The following is an 8,188-nucleotide window of genomic DNA, read 5'->3' as shown; positions in this document are numbered from 1 at the left end:
GTCCCCAGTGCTTGCGCTGGGCGGCGAGCAGCAACTGCAAAGGATGCTGCTGAAGGGTTTGACACCGCCAACGTTTTGGCACTGCTAACCACTGCTCGTCACGCTGATCTCTCCCCCGGGTGACCAGGAACAGCAACATACGCTGGGCAGCCCGGACTGGACCCGGCTTTAGAAACTGTGCAGGTGTTTTTGCTTTGGAGTGGGCGTCTCATCTTTTTGAGGCAGCAATAAATAACCTAGATGTTGCGATTAGTCACTTAAAAAATCAATTGACATTGACAGCCGCAGCCTGGATGGAGCACGGAAAGCAAAGCCTTTGTGAGGAGCCCTTGGGAAGGGGAGGCACAGTGTCATGTCACACAGATCACCTTTGGGGAGTGAAAAACTGTGCCCTAAGCTTATTAGCTAGGCAGCGCCTGCTCCACAAAGCACACGCTTCTAGCCAAAAATGGAGAGCATCGCCCTGAAGCAGCAAATTACAGCAAAACCCAGAGCCAAATGGGGACAAATGCCTCCAAGAGGATGAGCAGTACGCAGCTCTGAAGGTTTTGTTCAGCCCAGAGCGGAAAACCCATAAGCTGAGTCAGGCTGCTCTGCCGTGAGTCACATCCACCGATATCGGGATGCTCCAGCCAGCAGGCTTGCCTGAGCAGGAGCTCAACCCTGCCCGCTGCCCACCGCCCTCCATGCCCGCTGCCGGCTCTACCCTCGGCATCCCGATCGCCCGTGCCTCCAAGCGCACCGCCTGCGGCAAAACCGATAGCGACGCTCCAAAAGTAGAGCAAGGAGAAGTTTTGGCCACAAGCAGTATCTGGGGGAGACGTCAAATGGCAGCAGCTCTGCGAGGGGAAGGGAGAGATTGATGGGAAGGGCGAGGAGGGGGAAGAAGCCTGGGCAGGAGTGGGCGTCTGGTCCAGGTACCGGCGACAGCGTGCTGGGAGGCTTTCGAGTCTGCGAAAAGCACTCTGTGAAAGAAAAAAAACATTCGAGCAGCAAGGTGAAAGGTCTGGAAGAAGCGGCGAGTGAGAGGGAAGGAGGAGGAGGAAACGTGGGCACAGAAGTAGGTGGTGCCACATAGCACGTTTCTGATGTAGCCGGGAAAGGCATCCAGAGCTCCCGATTCCCAGTCCCACGCCTTCACTGGGAGACCATCTGTCCTCTCCCAGGGGGAAGAAGCTCCCAGGTCAGGCGAGAGCGCTTTCCTCATCCCGCGAAAAATAGCAGGCGGCACTGAGCCTCGGCACGGCACCACTTCCTGGGGCTCCTGCTCCAGCAGCTCCACTCCAAGCTGGGGCTGTGCCTGCTGGTACCTGCTCTACGGGAGAGCGGCATCCCTCCTCTGGGACCTGCCCTACTTACCTGCCTCCTAACATGGTGGCTCAGCAGATGCTTTAAAAGCATCGGATGATAGCTCTGCTTTTTCTTCCCCAGCGCACAGCCATAGCTAATCCAATTCCTCCCTCTGGAACATTGTAAAGAGGGTTTGGGGTTGGGCTTTTGAGTTGTTGTCTTTCAAGAAGACAGACATTCCCCCAAATTCTGTTGAATGCAGACTGTAGAGCAAAGCAACCAAACACTTCAGCGGTGGGTGTCTTTTTTCTTTTTTTTCCCCCTCCAGCTTTAATTCAAAGGAAAATTTTAACAATTCTGACTAGCGATTCTTTTTCCCGGTACCAGTTGCGGTTGTGAGAGCAGGCACGACACGCCCCCATTTCCCTAAGTCCTGACGCTCCGGCACCACCGGAGGAGGACTCACAAGCGGCGTTGGGAATGCCTTTGGGCTTGTCTGTGCCGCTCAGCTGCCGCGAGGGCACGTCCCCATGGCGCTGACTTCATCCCCTGGAGCTGCCGACAGCCCGCGGATTGCCTGCCCTCGCCCTGCCTGCGCTCGCCGCGGCAGGTACCGTGCACTGAGCCACAGGGGTGACCTGCAGCGGCTCCAGAGCGGGGAGGACGCGGTCCAGACAGGTCCTTCGCGAGGGTGCCAACCTACCGGCACGACCAAGGGGAAGCAGGCCGGTGGCCCGCGTGGGTGTCTCCTGTCGTGCAGACCGTGTTGCCCAGCACGACCCAGGAGACTTCTCGTCTTGAGCTTTAAAAAGCAACGAGCTGCAGGGGGTGCCTACGTCGATGTTGAAAGACTGGATGCACGCACCGTTGGGTGCACACGGCTTCTCATCATCATCTCCCTCTAGGTATATGGGGTTGAGCGTCCAAGATCAGGAGGGTGAAACGCTGCTCAACAGTTCTGAAAATCAAGGTGTAGCTCGTCCACAAAGAACAAGGCGTCTCTGGCAGGTGGTTTGGCAGCACCTCGCGGGGTCGGGAGCAGGGTAAGCAGCAGCAGGTAACGCATCCTACCTCTTCCCCAACAGGGCTACAGAACTGCCCAGAAGCCCTTGCCAACGACGCATGTTTCAAAGTGCTTTGCAAATATCACAGCCCGTGAGGAGCAAAACACTTCACACTAATTTAACAGACAGGGGGGATAGCGGGGGGGGGGCTGGCCGTGCCCAGCCCCGCTGCCAGCCAGGGACAGGCCGCAGGGAAACCCAGCGGCCTCGGACCCACGTCCCCCCGTGTCCCCAGCCAGCAGCATGCACCTCCTGGGTGCACAGGGGTGCCAGCGGCTCCTCGCAGCAAGGAGCAAACCAAATCAGTCTCTTTCCATCCCATGGGAACGCAAACTTTTGACATCGTTCAAGAGGCCCCGTCAATGTAAGCCGTGCATTTACATGTCTCTGCTTTCTCCCTGCGAAACGCAGGTGCCAATTTTGCTGTGTTACCAGTAATAAACTTTTAATGCCACGTATTCAGGATCCCTTGTTTGCCCTGTAGAAAGTTTCTCTTCATGCATCAGACTCGGAGAACAAAGCACGGGCTGTTTAGCCGCAGGATTTAACCACCTGTTGTAATACTTCGTTGATCTAATCTTTTGGTTTAATTAAAAGCCTTTCAGTTTGGTCTGCAGGTTTTTTTCCTCCCTGCAATGAACGCAGGCTTGCCACCTGCTTCACCGGCTCCGTCTCGGCCGTGGAGTTCACATCAAACCTCTTTGATTGCCCCCAAATGCATGGAAATGGCTAGGAATAAACCAAAGCCACCCCAACGAGTGTCCAACCCGAGACCCAGCACTGTCCAGCCACTGCTTGGTACAGCGAAGGGTGAAATTAAATGACTCCAGGTAAGCGGGGAGCCAGCAAGGCAATTTGCACGGTGTCTGCTGCAATTCGAGCCTCCTAACCTCTATTTGAGGGAAGAAACAAACTGCCTCTGGGAAACGAGATGGGACCCTGCTCCGTGGGGACCCAGGGGATCGTTTCGGACACCAAGAGAAAGTCACCTGCATGAGGATGAGATGTAAACTTGGTTTCAAGCACTGACACGAATTCTTCTCTATCTCATAATTAAAATGTCTACAGTTACATCAGAGATCTCTTGCGATGGATGCATACTTTAAAATGGCCACTTTGAATATCACTCCAACTTTTTTCCTCTACAAATTTAAATAAAACCCAGACTCTACCAGCCAGCAGAAGTACTTTTTAGACCTTTTGAGTAGGTCACTCCAGAAGAGGCAAATCAGTAAACAGAAAAATGAGATTTCAGAAGATGCAAAAAAGACAAAAATCCAGCCACAGAGGTGCCACCCCTGCTGAAGCCATGCACCGGTACGTCTTCCCCAGCCACTCGTGACCGCTCCTCGGCAAGAAGATATGATCCACTCTCCCTCCCATTTGCAACTCATTGTTCCTATCAAGCTTTAAAAGCTTTCCTTTAAAACTGGCCACATGCGTAACACGCCAAAATAATTTGAAAACTCTGTATTCGCACTATTTCTGGCATTTCACCTTTCAGTGCTAGCAACACAGCAGGGAATCCTACGTGGCCCCAACCAGCCCTATGGAGTCATCTTCAGCTCACGTGGCCGCCACTGCCCGTGAGAAAGAAAAGCCAAAATATTATCGAAGACTGCAGCAAGGCTTTGGGCATACCAAACAGCTGTGGTTTTCCATGCCTTTCTCCCTGCTTTGGCAAGAGGTATATATTAAAAGCCAAGACACCTTTGGTGCCATCACCGTCCACGGCATCCAACGCTCTCCTCCGCTTCCCTGAAGGCGGGCTGCTGCCGACAGCCGGCGGGTCCGGCCGGCGAGGCAGCCGGGGCGCAGCGGAGACGGCTGCTCTGTGCCGTACCGCCGAGACCTGTCAGGATGTGTCACAACACGCGGTGTGTCGTGCCTCACCGCTTCGTCGAGCAACAAGCAAAAAAAAAAAAAAAAAAAAAAAAAAAAAAGAAAGATTCGGATCTAATATGTGAGTGGGCCGGTATGTGCAAAAGAGATGAATATGAAGTAAAACATGCTGGATGCTACAGTAATAACCGGGCACACGCGGGAGAGGCTGGAAGTGAGCCAGGGAGGGGAGATACGAGAGGGATGCTGCTGAGATCAGTCTGTGCGTGGCGGCAAAGCTGAAGCTCCTGAATGAGCGCGAGGCGGATCCCGAGGCTGCCGTGCGGGCGTGAGGCTGACGCTGCTCCGCCGAAACCAGTGGGAGCCCTCGACCATGTCACCCCCGGGCCGAGACCGTGCCCCCTCCCGGGCTCAGTGGGGGGCTCACCAGACGCCCGCAGACTTTCATTTTGTGCACGGGGAAAAGGCTGGGGTTTGTCCCTTAAAAATAAGGCGGTTCTTGTACACGCACTGGGTCCAGTAAACTGTGCTGTCAAGCACAGAGATGAGTGACTTCAATGGGTCCTTGAGAAACATAACCCCCGGTATTTCTGTATGAAGCCAGGGGGACCAGCTCACGCATCTTTTTACGGCATGGCGATGCTGAACCTAAGGGCCCCCTGGGTAGCGACTTTCTGTCTGTGCAAATCCCCTTTTAGGGACAAGGGGAAGAGGGCTGAGATCCGCAGGCGGGCACCCGCTGCCGAGCAGCGTCCCGGTGCCCGTGCCTCCATGCCCTGCCCATCGGAGGCGGCAGCGGGAGGAAGGGCTGTCTTCCCAATACCCCGTGGGTGTTCGACACGGCCCCTTTTCAGCAGCCAAACGCACATGTACGAAGCGCAAACTTTTAATGGCATACGGATGAGTCATTACGGGGTTTCAAAATGCGTAAATATGATCACATCCTAATTTGGTGTGTCACCGATGAGCTACCCTGAATCTGTGGGGTTACTCGGCTCTGCAGAAACCTCGGAAATTCCTGCCCAACCTTGAGATGAAAAAATGCATTTGCATTCGTGTCACTGCATGCAAAGAGTTAATTTTCTATTTTTTTCTAAATTTTGGCACTGGATTTCAATGGAGGCTTATGTGCAGTTTTACAACCCAGTACTGCTATGTTTCGCACCACCAATTTACAACCGAGTAATAAGTAAACACAAGATTTTTTGGCTACATAGGATTTTCCAAGGTGATTAAATAATTTTCTAAATAGCTCTGAGAATGAAGCTGTCTAAAATCCCCAAGGTAATAGGAAATTAACTCCATATACACGCGCTCTAAAGACATAGGAGGAATTCAAATTTACTGAGAAGTAATATAAAATATTTAAGAAAGCAAACAAAATTGACTAAAACCCCTTGCAATGTAAATCAAATGTACCCAAACCAGCAGCAACTACCTTTGCTGCAACGGCTCCTCCGGGGGACTCCGCAAGTGCACCAGGCTCTGCGGGGCCCCTACTCCACCGGAGACCATCGCAGATGGTGCGCATCTCAGATGAACACGCTTTAAGGACCTCCACACATGTTGTTAAACGGGCAGAAGCATTCATCGACCCTTTCGGCATCTCCAACCGCAGCCCCCCCTGCCCCGGAGAGGGGTATTCTTTGGGGACTTACCAAAGAACAGGGATTCAGGAGCATCGCAGATTTGGCTGAGGGGGTAGGGGGTGGTTTTGGGGCGAGCAGTTGTCTGGGGCACCATTTGATGACCCAAGGACTTGGCAGAAGCCTACATTAGGGTTTCCCAAGCTTTTCCGTCGTGGGAGCTGCCCCCGCCGCCTCCCTCGGCCCTGGGGCTGCTGCCTGCTGGAGCTGCCAGCTTACGCAGGGACGGGCAGCCAGCCTCAACCCGTCTCCTCGGGCGGGAACCGCAGCCCAAAACCATGCGAGAAGGGGACTCGCCCTTCACCAAGGCTGCAGGTGCGAGCGATGGGCCAGGGCGAGCAGCCCGGGCTGGGGGGCCTTCCCCAGGCAGGGGCAGACCTTCTCCCCAGGGAGCACAGAGCCGCCAGAGGAAGGGCTCTGGAAAGCCATTCCTCCCCAGCAGCTCGAGGAAATTCATATTTCATGTTCTGCTCCTTCTCTGCCCACGGAGTTCTTTCTCGTGGTGGTGCGTAGGTGTATGTGAGGGATTTATCCTTTCCCCACTGAATCACTGCAGCACAACATCTTTTCAACCCTTCTGTACAGCAGAAAAGAGCCTCATGGCATTTCTCCTCATTTTCCTGCTTAAGGAGACAGCCAGCGAGCTCCACGGCACGACCCCGCCAGCTCAAGGCTGGGAAGCAGCCCGACCCCTCCTCGCCCCAGCAGAGGCATGCCTGGGGCAGCAGAACCCCCCCCCCCCCCAGCCGGCACCCCGAAACCGCAGCCCAGCCTGCCTGCGGCCAGCGTGGAGGTGCTAGGGACGCTGCCGCTCTTTCAGCCGGAAAATTGCTCCGCGCAGAAGGGAAGGAGCAGAGCGGGGTGCCCGGAGCACGGTGCGCTCTCCCCACCACCACGGGAGCCCGGGTCCAAGCCAAAGTGCGGGAACGAGCCTTTGTGCTTTAACTAGGGGCCACTGGAAGACATCTCATCACCATGTCTGAACCTGGTGATGTGTACCAGTTCCCTGCATTTCGAAAAGAAAACGTGGAGGAAATGAGTTCTGCAGCTGTTGTCGTGGGCAAAGCCATCCCCACGAGCGGATGCTTTCCCTGCTGACCTTCCTATCAATTCCTTATTTAGAAAAAGACACAGGAGCTTTAGGCAGGTAGCCAGCCATAAAAATTTAAATGACAAAGAGGTTTTTTGGCTGCCTTGAGAAACAGGCACCTCCTGAATTTGAAATTAACATTAATGACCCTTCTGTAACAGTTGTTTAATCCAACAATGCTTCCCAGCTGAGGAGCTCACGGCGTTAAGCTTCACAGCACCTGGGTGAGACACTGAATCTGGTGGGCCTGACGCAAGCCTGTGGGCCCTAGTAGGACCGTGCCTGCCCAGCATCACTGTGTTTTTATTGAACTTCAGCCAGCTGCTGCAAGTTAAAAAAGAGTAAGTATCTAGAGGTTTTCCAATTCTACTTGTGTGCAGTCCGGAAGATCAATAAATAAATTGTGCTGTATTCTGTCCCATCCTTCACAACGACAGTGCCTAGCTTCTTCCTTCCCCCTCCTATTTCCTCTCCCAGAACCGGGCAGAATCACACCGGAAGTGCAGACAAAAACCAGCAAACATTCAGCCATTGGTTCCAATTTCCCACATTTAATCTCCTCTGGACCAGGAGAAGGCAGGGGGATTGCACCCTACTCTGACCCCGTCGGGCTGAGTGGATTCTCCCCTCCCCTCTAAATCACACCCGACTTCGACACCATCTCAGCAAGCTGCCCATTTTTGACGGGTTTTGGTGGGGTTCCCCCCCACTTCTCTTTGATATTTTTGCTCCCTGGTCTGTTTCTCTTCCCTTTTTATATCCCATCTCCCCTTCAGTTTCTGTCCTCCAGCGACACTTTAGCACTTGACTATCGAGATGTGGGCCGTCGTTTAGAAAGCGAGTTGAACCGGGGTGGATCACCAAGACAAGCGTCGAGGGCAGCCACAGGGCTGGGCAGCGATGCTTTGTCTCCTGCATTCCCAACAACCACCTACAACTGCCTAGTATCACCTCCTGGCAGATCTGCTTTGTTGGCATCCTTGTGCAAATATAAGCACGCGCAAAAGCAAGAGTGCGGGAGGTGGGAAGGGCGTTAAATATGACCGGCACGCTGCAGACCCTTCCTGGGTTTTAGTTCCTCCCTCTTTGCTGTGGCCCACTCAAGCCCCGCAGGCTGTGCACGTAACGAGGCCACCCATAAATGAGGATTCAACCACAAGAGCCGGAAAAGGCTTCCTCCAGTGAGAGCTGCAGTTCAAGCTACTCCCTCCTCCCCTATCCCCAGAAAATTAACACCTCCTTTTAGAAAACACAAT

Source organism: Harpia harpyja, chromosome 7 (assembly GCF_026419915.1).
Source record: "Harpia harpyja isolate bHarHar1 chromosome 7, bHarHar1 primary haplotype, whole genome shotgun sequence".
NCBI lineage: Eukaryota > Metazoa > Chordata > Aves > Accipitriformes > Accipitridae > Harpia > Harpia harpyja.
This window is presented reverse-complemented; position numbering follows the sequence as displayed.